At 43.5% G+C, this 14814-nt stretch overlaps 1 pseudogene; it reads left to right on the top strand.

Annotated features, from left to right (window-relative positions):
* LOC117515419 overlaps nucleotides 1-14814 on the top strand; it is a 279907-nt pseudogene that overhangs the window by 145892 nt on the left and 119201 nt on the right.

The following is a 14814-nucleotide window of genomic DNA, read 5'->3' as shown; positions in this document are numbered from 1 at the left end:
TATATTCAATTGAATACACCACAAAGACAAGATATTTAATGTTCAAACTGATCAACTTTATTGTTTTTGTGCAAATATTTGCTCATTTTGAAATGGATGCCTGCAACACATTTAAAAAAAGCTGGGACAGGAGCAACAAAAGACTGGGAAAGTTGATGAATGCTCAAAGAACACCTGTTTGGAGCATTCCATGGGTGAACAGGTTAATTGGAAACAGGTGAGTGTCATGATTGGGTATAAATGTAACATCCCCAAAAGGCTCAGCTGTTCACAAGCAAAGATGGGGTGAGGATCACCAGTTTGTGAACAATTGCGTGAAAAAAAAAAGTCCAACAGTTTAAGAACCATGTTTCTCTTAACGTTCAATTGCAAGGAATTTAGAGATTCCATCATCTACAGTCCATAATATAATCAGATGATTCAGAGAATCTGGAGAACTTTCTACACGTAAGCAGCAAGACCAAAAACCAACATTGAATGCCCGTGACCTTCGATCCCTCAGGCGGCACTGCATTAAAAACTGACATCATTGTGTAAAGGATCTTACCACGTCGGCTCAGGAATACTTCAGAAAACCATTGTCAGTTAACACAGTTCGTCACTACATCTACAAGCGCAAGGTAAAACTGTACCATGCAAAGTGAAAATCATACATCAACAACATCCAGAAACGCCGCAGCCTTCTCTGGGCCCGAGCTCATTTGAAATGGAAACACGCAAAGTGGAAAGGTTTGCTGTGGTCTGATGAGCCCACATTTCAAATTGTTTTTGGAAATCATGGATGTCGTGTCCTCCAGACAAAAGAGGAAAAAGACCATCCAGATTGTTACCAGTGCAAAGTTCAAAAGCCACCATCTGGAGGGTTAGCGCCCATGGCATGGGCAACTTACACATCTGTGATGGCACCATCAATGATGAAAGGTACATCCAGGTTTGGAGCAACACATGCTGCCATCCAAGTAATGTCTTTTTCAGGGATGTCTCTGCTTATTTCAGGAAGACAATGTCAAGCCACATTCTGCATGTGTTACAACAGCATGGCTTCATAGTAAAAGAGTGCGGGTACTAGACTGGCCTGCCTGCAGTCCAGACCTGTCACTCATTGAAAATGTGTAGCGCATTATGAAGTGCAAACTATGACAACGGAGACCCTGGACTGTTGAACAAATGAAGTTGTACATCAAGCAAGAATGGGAAAGAATTCCACCTACAAAGCTTCAACAGTTAGAATCCTCAGTTCCCAAACGCTTATTGAGTGTTGTTAGAAGGAAAGGTGATGTAACACAGTGGTAAACATACCACTGTCCCAGCTTTTTTGAAACGTGTTGCAGGCATCCATTTCAAAATGAGCAAATATTTGCACAAAAACAATAAAGTTTATCAGTTTGAACATTACATATCTTGTCTTTGTGGTGTATTCAATTGAATATAGGTTGAAGAGGATTTGCAAATCATTGTATTCTGTTTTTATTTACATTTTACAAAATGTCCCAACTTCATTGGAATTAGGGTTGTATGTGCAAAATGTCTTTAAAAGTGACCTTTTAAGAGGTATGGGGGGGCCTTTCCCACCCCTCACCTCTGTGGGTATGCCCCTGCACAGTCTGTGTGAGCTGCAGAACAGGCAAGAAGAGAAAGCAGATCCACTGGATGTTTATAATCACTATTATCGACTGTGTTATCAAACAGCCAAACAAGTGTACTGTTGATCTAACAGAGCTGCAGTCCGTCACTCAGTGTGATTTTTGCCATGAATGCATTGAAATAAACGGAATTATGTCTTTAATAAATTTTTTTTTTCCAGGCTTATTCTGTCATGTTTTAGCCCTGGACCTGCCCAGAATCTGCTTTTGTCCCCCAGTCTTCATTTGTTTCCCTCTCTTTGTCTTTCTGTCTGACCCTGAGTGTTTATTTTCTGTTTCTTCCACTTTAGTGTTGGTTTTATTTTGTGTGATGCTTCTGCCACATTAAGTTCTGTTCTAGTTTAGTCTCTTGCGTTTATTTGTCATTCTGTGTGATCATGTTAGGTTTTGAGAGTTGTCTGTTACTCTTCAGCCACTTCTTGAGTTCTGTTCTAGTTTAGTCTTCATCCTTTAGTTTCTGGTTAGTCAGTCACTCTGTTTTGAGCACGTTAGTCCCTCAGGTTTTTCTGTTACACTTCAGCCACTTGTTGAGTTCTCCTCTAGTTTAGATCCATCCTTTAATTTTCTGTTCGATTTCTGCTTTTTTCATTTGTTTATTGTTTCCCGCATGTTTGTATATTAAGTATCATTAGTTCCTTATTGTTTCACGTTTGTTCTGTCACTCACTTGCTCTGACACACCCACCTGTCACTCCTCTGTTTCGTCCAGCCACGCCTTTTTTCCTCCACCTGCATCTCATCACGCCCTGATTATCCTCTGCTTTTAAAGCCCTTGTCTTCCACCACTCACTGCTAGTTCGTTGTGCATATTGCCTCATTCCAAGCCTCTCGTTGTTCTGCCATAGTCTGTTTTCTTGCCGTGTATGACCCTTGCCTGTCTTGACCTTGCCTTTTGCCTGAGCCAATTAACCTGCTTCTCTGTGCCTGAACCCTGCTTGTTTTTTGACTCTGTTTTTGCCTCCTTCGATACACCTGTTTGCCTGTGCTGGAACTCTGCTCGTTACCAACCACGCCGCCGCCTTACGACTGTCTGTACCGCCAACTGCCTGCTTGTCACCCTGTGTGACCTCAGCCTGTTTTTTGATTAAACCTTTTTCTAAATCCCACCTCTGAGCGATGAGTCTGCATTTGTGTCCACCTGCCTGTCGTGCCATGTCCTCACAGTTCCTGACACATTCACATTAGTGTTATTCTGGACAGTTTTTTGACATTAACGGTAACTCTGCCATTTTTACAAAGTGAAAATATTACACATATCTTTTAAAGTAACGCACTAATTCTGAAGGTTTGCACGTTAACCGACACACAAACCAAAAAGGCATTATGGGAAATAATATTGACAAAATGCATAGAACAACACTGCTGTCTACTGTTTGAATAGTGACCTACATGTTTGTGAACCTCTGAGCAATTTTTTTGTTTTTTCCTCTTCAAAATTTTCATTTGGCATTTCAAAATACAAAAATGAACACATCTGTGAATGCAGACAATTGGCACAAAATAGAACACAGTCGTTAATGTAACATTGAATATATCAAACCTTGTCAGTAAAAAGAAAAAGAGAAAAAAAAAACAAAGAAATGTAAAAGGGTGTGTGGCGCTCAAACTCACCCAAGGTCTATAAGTGATATGTCACCAAGGTATTGCAGTGTATATTCACTTTTCTCATTATGTGTTAGCTCCAAAGTATTTGTATACCAATTAAATTCTACCAGAAATATTTGAAAACTCTGAAGAGATTTGGAAATTCTCATTTTGTGTAAGTAAAGTTTGCCAATAAGCAACATAAGTGTTGGGAAAGTGTAGTGACACGGACCCACAACAGGGGGCGTAAATGAACGGACAATGGAAGGAGTCAAATTATAACACTTTACTGGTGTGAATGTCACAACCAAACACAGCAGAATCAGAATGTGCAACAGTCAATTAAGAAAGGTGTCGTGTGGGCAGGCTCGACGATAGGAGACGCCCGTCTGGAAACGAACCGGAACCACACGATTTCCACCGCCACCTGAACCCGAGGAATACTGGAGCCGCCAAGTCCCGGAGTCCCCAGGTGGCCACCTTCCCGGCGTGTCGGATCTGGTACTGCTGGCAGAAAGCAAAAGACAGTCAAAGGGTGGGTGTGTGAACACCCAGTAACAATGGTGGGAATGCCACCTCCACCTCTCACTCAGCGTGTTGCAGCGGTCTCAGCTGAAAAGGAGCGCCGTCTTGCACAGCCTCCTCAAAAACGACCGGTTCTCCTGCAAACACTCACAATAATAGCTTTATCGATCTCACAAAAGGGGCTGAGAGTATTACCTCCAGATGAAGATGATATCTCGGCAGTTTGGTGGAGGTGTCTTCCTGCTTTTATACCAGATGTATTGATTAGTGACAGCTGTCACGGATGATGGGTGACAGCTGTCACCACGGCTTGTTCCTGAGGCGGCAGCGCCCTCTCGTGCCTGAAGCCCGCACTTCAGGCAGGGCGCCTTCTGGTGGTGGGCCAGCAGTACCTCCTCTTCTGGCGGCCCACACAACAATAAGATTAATTACAAAAGAAAAGGGCTTATCATTACATTCTCTCCAATACTTTAATGACACACCGAAAAGACAAAATAAATGTCAAATTGTTTCCAATTAAATCCCACAAAAGGTGCATTTATCATCAAAGTCAATGAACCTGGAAATATGTTATTATAAGGATAACTGTTTTGTAGTATTTTGGACTGAAGTTCTCTTACTTTATTTTAAATGCAAAACTGGATGCGGCACAGCCATGTTTTATGCCAATTTATTTCGCCTAATTGTGAGTTCCACAAAAAAATTCCTTTTGGGGAGATGTTATAGCTTTGAATTGCATTCGTTTGTACATTTTCTGTCAAGTATAGCAATCCCACAATTGTAAGAAAATGTGCTTGAACCTCAGTCTTTTGATATATTTGATGACACTTCATTAACTCAAGCATACTCTGAGGAATGGCCTTTACAACAGAAACAAATTATTTACATTTGACTGGAAATTATTTTGTTTTTAAGAAATCTTCATAAACTGTAAAGACTGCCATTACCTTCAAATAAATCTGAAACAAAAATGATACCCCCTTCATTGTATAAACTTTTTTTGACAGTGATATTGCCATTGTTCCAAATGATTTCCTTGTGTGGAGAAAAGTTATGCACATGGCACAATTTCCATGCTGATAGGGCCTGCTGATAAAACTTTTAAAGTTTAAATGGTAATTTAGTGACCGTAAATTGCAACTTAGTAAAAATTTCCGGCCACCTCTGAGCAGTTTTGTGCTCAGAATGTCTCAATATTGTGTAACTGAGCAAAATGATGATTGTGTGGGGTCGGTGATCCACAAATGCTGAATCACATTTCACAAACACAATTTTCAGTTTTGCAAATGCCTTTTTTTTTTACAAATGAAAAAATGTATATTTACAAATAAACATTTATTTGTAAAAACCAACACACAAGTTACAAATCAGAAAGTTGTTTGTGGATCCCAAAACACGTGTGGTTTGGCCAGATCTCCCTTTGTTAACATTGTGAACAATTCTAGTTATCAGTTTTCTTATTGTTACCCAGTTCTTTTATGCAAGATTCTGCCCCTTACCAAAAACCATATGATATGTTTGTTTTATCTTGTAGATGCTGCAAGTTTATAGCAAAGGGGGGGCTAAGGCAGCGCCCGTTTAACTCCCCTCTGTAAATCAAAAAAAAGTTGTCATGATGACTTTGAAGTCATCATGACACAAAATCACATGTAAGTACACTTTACAATTAATCAGTGGTTCACATGTATTCTGAACACCATTACTCTTTAGTTATATACCAGACAGTTGCCCAACTACATTTGGAAAGGCTGGTCAAAAAGAAAGGCAGCTTGTGAGGAGATGGGTCCAAAGAAACAATTTTGCACCTGACGTTTTTGTGATACTCTCAAGGCCTCAAGTAATACTGCATGTGCAAAGCCATCAAATTCAAAGACTATAGATGTACCAAGTTTGGTTAATTTTGGCCGAAGAGCCTTGGATATATCGCGGTAAATGATCAGAGCAATCCGTGGGACACATTTTGATCAGATCAGTAAAATCCATATCTTGTTGACATGTCTCCACTTAAAAAAAATAAAACCATTGTTCTCGTTTGTATAGTGCATGGGTTAAAGTTCTCCGTCACCACAACGGATTTCTGTCATTTGGAAAAATTAACCACACATACGTATGCGCACATGGTGTCATGCGTGTTTTGGGGCCCAAATATGATACTCTCACTGGCAAAGCAACATCCCATTCTGCGCTAATCAAAGCAGCAGCAATGTCAGCGTGGACTGCGGAGGAAGGGACTGTGAAATTTCACTCCTCTCCGCTCTGTTTAGTGCTTGCCATGAGCCACGGTCTTTCTCCTCCCTGTCTTTGTGGGAACATAGGCAGACCTTCCCCAAGTAGAGCAGGGCATGGCTTTGCGTTGAACCAATGAAGTAATGATCTGACTCTGCTTCGATGGTTTGTCGCTTTATCTTAATTTTCCTCCGCTAAAACCCTAAAGAGCATATGTCTGTGAGTAATATTACCTTTTTTATATTAAACTGACCTGTTATAGTCTTCTAAAACAGTTGATAGATGCATTTTATAACTTAAAAAACGGGGCCGATGCTAACGCGTTAGCATGTCTATGGCGTTTTCGATGTTAAAGTTAGCATTCCGTGGTGCGAGTAATTTTTAGCCAAATAAAAGATAGTGAAATTTAACGGTGAATTATTCCGAGTATATGCACAACTAATATAAACATAAGGTAAAATAAAATAAAATGAAATGTGGACTAAGTAATGTAAAATGAGAATTATATACAACTGTTTAATGACAATTTGTTTCGGTCAAACCACATCTAAGCTGTGTTTTTACACAAGAAAAAAGTAAAATGCAGTAAACTGCACATTTGTGTCTTTTTCATGAAATAACTCATTAAAGATCACATATTACACTTTAGTCAGGCCTTTAAAATACTTTTGTGGACTCTTGCTGTAATATGTTGTCAGTGGTTGAGATAGTTTCTGTAGGAAACCTGATGGAAATCTCTCAAAACAAAACGTTACTCGAGGTATGATTTTGATGAGAATATAGCATCATAACATTATTACAAGGTCAAACGTTGATGTTGCGTGATAAAGGCCTTTTAATAACTCACTTCAAGAAATAATGGCAAAACTCACATGTAAGTAAAAAAAACAAAAAAAAAAAAAAGATTAATCGATTACTAAAATAATCGTTAGTTGCAGCCCAAGTTTGTTTTACGAGTGAGAGCATTTTACAGATTAAATGTGAATAAGCCAGTTTTGAGTTTCTCTGCGCATGCGTTTTCAAAACTAGTGACAGTGTTACTTTGTGCACAGCAGAACAACATTGTCAGTTGCTTTAGGCCCTAATTTTGTATTTTATTGACTGTACAGCCAGCAACACAGCACCCATTTGGTGCATTCACCAATTTAGAACAGATCAAAATACTATAGAAGACAAAGAATTTTTACTTCACAGTTTGAAGTGAGTTTTCTTTGTTTCAGAGGACTTCATACCCATTAAAATTCACCAGAATATACAACATTTGAGTTGCTCTTTTAAAACATTTCTGGGGGAGCACCCTCAGATCCCCCATAATCAATACTGTGTTTTTACTTCACAGATTAAAGTGACTTTTATTTGTTTCAGTGGGCTTCATACCCATTAAAATTCACCAGAATATACAAAATTTACTTGCTCTTTAAAAAAAAAAAATTCTGTGGGAGATCCCCCAGACCCCATAGTTTGAAGTGAGTTTTCTTTGTTTCATAGGGCTTCATACCCACTAAAATTCACCAGAATATACACAATTTAACTTGCTCTTTTAAAAAAATTTGTGGGGGAGATCACCCAGACCCCCCATAATCAATACTATGTTTTTACTTCACATATTTAAGTGAGTTTTATTTGATTCAGAGGGCGTCATACCCATTAAAATTCACCAGAATACACAAAATTTGACTTGGTCTTTAAAAAAATGTTCTGATGGAGCACCCCCAGCCCCCCAGAATCAGACTACAACCCCGCCCCCCACCACCTTTTATGTACCTTTATGTTCAGGTTTTGCATTCTTTTTATGCTTTGTCTCTCTCTCCTTAGAGGCTATTTAGAATAGATTTGTATACTGTATAATGTGTTTATTGTATTTATTGAGGAAAAAAGAGTGTGTGCCCCCACTACGCCACATTTTAGGGAATTGCTGGCATTGATTTTTGCCAGGAAAAAAATTTCAGTCAGATGAAAATTTATTGCTTTAACCCATGGTATAGTGTACAAGTCACTGATAAAAAGTGACCTATTAGAAATAAAGCAAATGTTAACCAGGACACCTTGTTAGGAGTGTTGAAGCCTAAAGCAGTGGGCACAGCTGCCCAGTCAACATTCCACTAAATCAGGTCATAAAAGAATGTGAAAAAACAAATGATCAGCCAACACGGACAGGAGTGTAGTGGACTATTGTTTGGCTAGAAAATCTAACACTGTGTATAACACTAAGGCTCATGGAAACCATCCACCATTAATCATAATGTCATCATCAAGCAGGTATCAGAATTCCACTGCAAGTTTGCATCCACAGACCTGAATTAAATTTCATTGAACATCAGACATTTTCCCATGATTCCTTAACTGGGAACTGCTGGACTCTGTGTGCATCTGTCTGTGCTTACATGTGCACGTGGTTTATGCGTATGCCATGTGTTGACAATGACTTATGCTTTAGATGAAACATGGAACATAAGATCACCTCAGTAAGACCGCGGGCAAGTTTGACTTTGGGCATGTTGACTAATTGAGGCCACCAGGGGACCAAGTCTAACAAAATATGAATGTGCAGTATCTTGACAAAGACTTTGTCTATCAATGTTCAAGTTGGTACACAAGGTCACCTCCTAAGTCCTTGAACAAGTTTGATGCTGGGCACATTTCAGTTCAAAATTTGGCCACCATGAGGAAGAGTCTCTGAAAGCTAGTGTATTCAAGAATTTCAGAAGGTCTAAATGGATCAAGATCAAGCTACTGTGAAATATACCTTGCTCTGACCTTGTGCAAGTTCCAGGTTAGGATTGGGGAACTATTGCTGTTGTTTGGCTTTAGATGAACCATCTACTAACCAACAGTAGATAAACAATCCCATTTGGAGTCCACACAAATGGCCGTAGAAAAGCATATCTGTACTTGTTCAGGGTAAAGTGAAACTTCTCTATTTGATGTTGATTATGAATCAGCATGTGCTGATCATTCACCAGAAAACGGTTTAGGTATGAAATATAAAGCACAGATAACATAAACTCCACAGTGATGGACAGACACACGGGAGCAGCAGCAATGCCAGACACAGGCACCTTCTCTTTGCTCCCTTATTGACAGGATGTATGGTTTGGACACAAATGCAAGGCTCACTCAGGTAGCTCTGGTTGGAAGACTTTAGTGAAGAAAATAGCAATGGTCAGTACACGGGAAGGCAGTCCAAAAAACTCAGCAACAGTACCAAAAACATCAGGCTTAGACGAGGTCGCAATAAAGAGGCTGGAGGTCGAGAACACAATGAGGCTGGCAGAACAAGGAATACAGAATTGAAGGCTGGAGAGAAGGCACAGGGTGCATCAATCTGGCGAGGAAACAGCAAAATGAGCAGTATATATACATCCAGGTGATTAGCAGCAGATAGACAGCAGGTGTGCGGGGAGGAGCCCAGAACGGGGGCATGGTCCAGAAAGCAGAGACACACCCACCACCAAGAGAGACACAGAAAAGGACACACAAAGGAAAAGACAAACAGAAGAGCAACCAAACAGATAAAGACAAAACAAAGCAAAACAGAGCAACCTCACACCCTGACAGTACCCCCTCCCCCGCAATGGCCGACCCCGGGTGGCCCAGGCGCGGCAGGGTGGGCAGCATGAAAAGCGCAAACAAGACCAGGATCCAAAATAAAGTGGGAGGGGACCCACGACCGCTCCTCAGGGCCATACCCCTCCCAATCAACCAAATACTGCACACCGCGACGGCAAGAGGCCAGGAGCCGGCGCACAGTAAAAACAGGGCCACCATCCACGCACCGGGCAGGTGGCGGGGTAACGGCCGGAGGGCACAAAATGCTCGACTGAATGGGTTTTGACACAACTGACGTGAAACGTGGGATGGACACGCATGGACCGGGGAAGAAGAAGACGAACCAAGACAGGATTGATAACTTGGGGAGATCGGGATGGACCAACAACCTGGAAGCCAATTTCCGGGGCATGCCCTAAGGAAAGGTGACAAGTTGATAGCCATACCTTCTGTTACCATCGTAAAAGGTCCACGGGCTCCATCTTACGCCTTGGGCCTTTTACTATCAGCGGAGGCTTTATATGATGCCGTGGAATTGCAGCAGAATTTTCCGTGCCTGCTCCCAGGTTTTTGGCAACGGAGGATCAATTAAGCGCTGAAGGGACCGGGGAGTTAAGGTCGACAGAGGAGAAGAGTGCGGGCTGATGACCAAAGACCACCATGGAATGGAGAGTAAACCGGTGGGAAGCGGAGGGCAAACTGTTATGTGCGAGTTCTATCCAAGGGAGTTTGATTGGACCAGGAAGCAGGATGACGGCAACGCTATGCAACCGAAGCCCTTTCTTCCAACTCCGAGTTAACTGCTCCGCCTGCCCTTAGCCTGTGGATGGTAGCCCGAGGTCAAACTGGATGTGACCCAAGGAGACGGCAAAATTCCCTCCAAAAATGGGACACGAAGCTGCGGGCTCCGGTCTGACACAATATCCTGATGCAACCCGTGTACTTGAAGATGTGATTCACATTACCACTGCAGTTTCTTTAGCCGACGGAAGTTTGCTCAGAGGTATAAAATGGACCATTTTAGAATAAGCGGTCAACGACAGTCAAGACCACCGTATGCCCCTGGAGGGTGGAAACCCGGTCACAAAATCCATTGCGATGTGGGACCATGGACGAACCGGAATAAGTAACGGCTGTATGGCGCCAGCGGGCGGTTGATTGGAACGATTTTTTGTGCATCGCAACCAGTGACAGGCAGCCACATATCTGAGACATCTTTGACTAGGCCAGGCCACCAAAACCTCCGATGCACAATGAACAAGGGTGACAACAATACCCGGGTGACAAAACATACAGGTTTCATGACACCCAGCGCAATTGTTTCACCCCTGAGGGCCGGAGGAACGAAAAGCTTTCCCTGTGGACACCCAGCGGGAACGGGCGCATCCCCCACAGCTGATTTGATACGAGACTCGATGTCCCAAGTAAGGGCGGCCACAAAACAGGAGGGGGGTAAAATCGACTCCAGCTCTAAGGATGTGTCAACAGGCTCCCCCTGACGAGATAGAGCGTCCGGTTTACCCATTCTTTGAGCCCGGGCAGTAGGACAAGGGTGAAATTAAAACGACTGAAAAATAGTGCCCAACGGGCCCTGATGGGAGTTAAGGCGTTTTGCGGTGCGGAGGTTTTCAAGATTTTTATGGTCTGTGTAGGCTTATGAACGGGTATTGTGCCCCCTCTAGCCAGTGCCGCCCTTCTCCTCCAAACCCACTTTTACGCTAACAGTTTGCGGTCGCCGATGCCGTAATTCCGTTGCCGTTGGGGACCATCTTTGACAAAAAGGCACATGGATGCAGCCGGTTGTCAGAGGGATTTCACTGTGCAGTATCGCCCCCATGCCCACATTGGATGGCATCAACTTCAAACCACAAACTGCGAGCGGGGTCAGGTGAGGAAGCAGCACGGGGGCCACAGTAAAGCCATTCTTTAGGACTCTAAACGCCTCATCACACCTCCGGCGACCAGACGAACGAGCGGAGGTTGAGGTCCACGGCATGCAGGGGAGCTGCAATGGAACTAAAACCCCGGAGAACTTGCGTAGTACGTTGGCGAAACCTAAAAATCGCTGAACCTCCTTGCGGGATGTGGGGAACTGCCCACTCCTGAACCTGCCGTCAGTTTAGCAGGATCCATTTTAATTTCACCTTCGGAGATCACGAAACCAAGAAAAGAAATCGTGGATCTGTGAAATTCACATTTTCTGCCTTTACAAAAAGTTCGGTTTGTAATAAGGTTTGGTAATACCAGACGGACAGGGTTGTGTGTGCATGGCCAGAGCATGGAAAATATTAGAATGTCGTCTAAATAACAAAGACACATTTATTAAGAAAATCCCGTAGCACATTATTGACCAGATCTGGAATACGGCAGGTGCATTTGTGAGTCCAAATGGCATTACAAGATATTCATAATGTCCCAAGGGGGTGTTAAAGGCCATCTTCCATTCATCACCTTGTTAATCCTGACTAGGTGGTACGCGTTCGTAGATCAGTTTGGTAAAGATTGTGGCCCCTTCTAATAACTCAGTGGCGGAGGAGATTAGCGGTGAGCGGGGTATACGGTTCTTAATTGTTATGTCATTTAAGCCCCGGTAATCATGGAGGGGCGGAGTGTCTTATCCTTCTTTTCAACAAAGGAAAAAAACCCCGCCCCTGCGGGGGATGATGAAGGACGAATCAAACCCCGCCTCCAAGGACTCCTGAATATACTCGTTCATAGCGTTACGCTCAGGGGCTGAAAGAGAAAAGAGTTTCTCACGTGGCGGAGACGCCCCGGGAGGAGCTTTGATGCGCAGTCATAGTCGCGAGTGGGAGGTAATGATTTAGCTTTGGCTTTACTGAAAACGGCTGCCACATCATGGTAACATTCAGGAACTCCAGTGAGGTCAGGATTGGACCCCTGAGAAGTGCACATGGTGTTATTCAGACATACATTATTACATGCCGGACTCCATGAAACGTTTCACACTTTACCAATCAAAGTTGGGCCCATGACGTTGTAACCAGGGGTGCCCCAGAATGATTGGGTGAGTCATTTTATCCAGTATATGAAAACTGATGGATTCAGAGTGTATGTGAGAAACTATCATTTTAATCGACTGAGTGCGGTGTGTAATTTGGCCCAAAACATGACCATCCACGGCACGTGCCACCAGTGGACGTGAGACCTTATACATCTTAAGGTGAAGGGACCTGACCAAGAGAGGATAAGATTAGATTAGCATCAGAACCAGAGTCAACAAAAGCCAATACGGTTATAGTGGAGTGGTCAGATTTAATTTGGCTGGAATAATATTCTGAGTTGAAACAGTTGAAATGGAATTAAGACTCCACCCAGCACTTCTGATCTTGTCCGCATGGTAGCACCCCTGGCTTGACAATTAGAAATCAAGTGTCCTGACTGTCCACAGTAATAGCAGAGTCCGCCCTCACAGCGGCGCTGTCGCTCCGCTGGGGAAAGATGTGTGCGTCCCAACTGCATGGGTTCCTCAGCACTGTGTGGTGGAGGGTCGAGCCGAGCGTGGGAGGAAGAGGGAGGCCGGTTAGGAGGCGTGTCGGCATGTTGATCCGGATAGCGGCTTCCTCATCGTGGGCGGTCCTGCAGACGACGGTCCGTGCGGATGGCCAGCGTTATCAGACTATCCAAGTCCTCTGGTAAGTCATCCGCTACGAGCTGATCTTGAATGTCAGCAGACAGACCCTGGAAGAAGAGGTCTAGAAGAGCCGCTGGGTTCCATTCACTTTTGGCTGCAAGAATGCAAAAGTCAATGGTGTAATCTGTGACTCGGCAGCTGCCCTGCTTTAGCCTCATGAGCGAGTGCGCTGCCTCGCGCCCTGGAGCCGTGTGCTGGAATACTTGTTCGAGGGCGGTGGTGAATGCTGAGAGAGAAGCACAGGCTGGTGACTGGCGACCCCACTCAGCGGTGGCTGAGACTGCCGCACGACCGGTCAGGTGAGTAATCATATAAGCAATCTTGGCTCTAGAGGTTGGAAACATTGCTGACATCAGTTCAAAGTGGAGTTCATACTGCGTAATGAAAGGTCGGACGTCTCCGGTCTCGCCTGAAAAGCGTTCCGGTTGCGACAGCTGGTTGCACACCACTGGCGCTGATATAGATGCTGGTGAGGCGGCTGTCGGCGCAGGTGGAGGTGGACTGGAACCAGCAGTGGCCGCATCCGACGAAGCCTGAGGGCTGAGTCGTGTCAGTAACCGACTCATCTGCTTGGTGATGGAAGACATAAATGCATCCTGGCTTTTAGCGAGTTTGCTAAACCCGGAGCTGAGTGCAGCAAGTTGGTCTTCCTACTGTGCAAGCTGCTGACTGTGATGACGCACCGCCAGCTGAAAGGGATCTGAGCCTGCTGCGTCTATTGTTGGCCAGATTGATCTGACAGGATGTATGGTTTGGACACAAATGCAAGGCTCACTCAGGTAGCTCTGGTTGGAAGACTTTAGTGAAGAAAATAGCAATGGTCGGTACACGGGAAGGCAGTCCAAAAAACTCAGCAACAGTACCAAAAACATCAGGCTTAGACGAGGTTGGAATAAACAGGCTGGAGCTCGAGAACACAATGAGGCTGGCAGAACAAGGAATACAGAATCCAAGGGCTGGCGAGAAGGCACAGGGTGCATCAATCTGGCGAGGAAACAAAGCAAAATGAGCAGTATATATACATCCAGGTGATTAGCAGCAGATAGACAGCGGTGCGCGGGGAGGAACCCAGACTGGTGGCATGGTCCCAGAAAGCAGAGAACACCCACGACCAAGAGAGAGACAGAAAAAGAAACACACAAAGGAAAAGACAAACAAAGAGCAACCAAACAGATAAAGACAAACAAAGCAAAACAGAGCAACCTCACACCCTGACACTTATTCATGATTTTTTTATCCTTCCTAAACATAGTTTTCATAGATGAAATTTCTCTGGAATTAAGCAATTGTCAAAGGTGACTACGGGCACTCACAGCTTGATTGAATCATTATTCTGTAAAAAAAAAAAAAAGTGAACTTTGTCATTTAAGTTGGTTGGGCTGAGATTCTTTGTCATCATAACTTTTTAATAATGGACAAAAGGGATTTGTGTTTTGTTGATTTTGTTAGTACCAGAAAGGTAGGCCGATGTTCCCAGAAATGAAGTTGCTGATTTATTCCGAAGTAGTCATATGGATGTGGACTATCTACCAAAGTGGTTGTTGCTTTTAGTGTTTTTAGGTGTATGGTTTTGGTGTGTAAGGTGATGGATGTGGTAACATGCAACACACTGGCACGTGCTCTTTGAACTGTCATG

This window comes from Thalassophryne amazonica, chromosome 8 (genome assembly GCF_902500255.1).
Source record: "Thalassophryne amazonica chromosome 8, fThaAma1.1, whole genome shotgun sequence".
Classification (NCBI taxonomy): Eukaryota; Metazoa; Chordata; class Actinopteri; order Batrachoidiformes; family Batrachoididae; genus Thalassophryne; species Thalassophryne amazonica.
The sequence above is the reverse complement of the archived record's forward strand: the minus strand, read 5'-3'. Positions and strand labels throughout refer to the sequence as shown.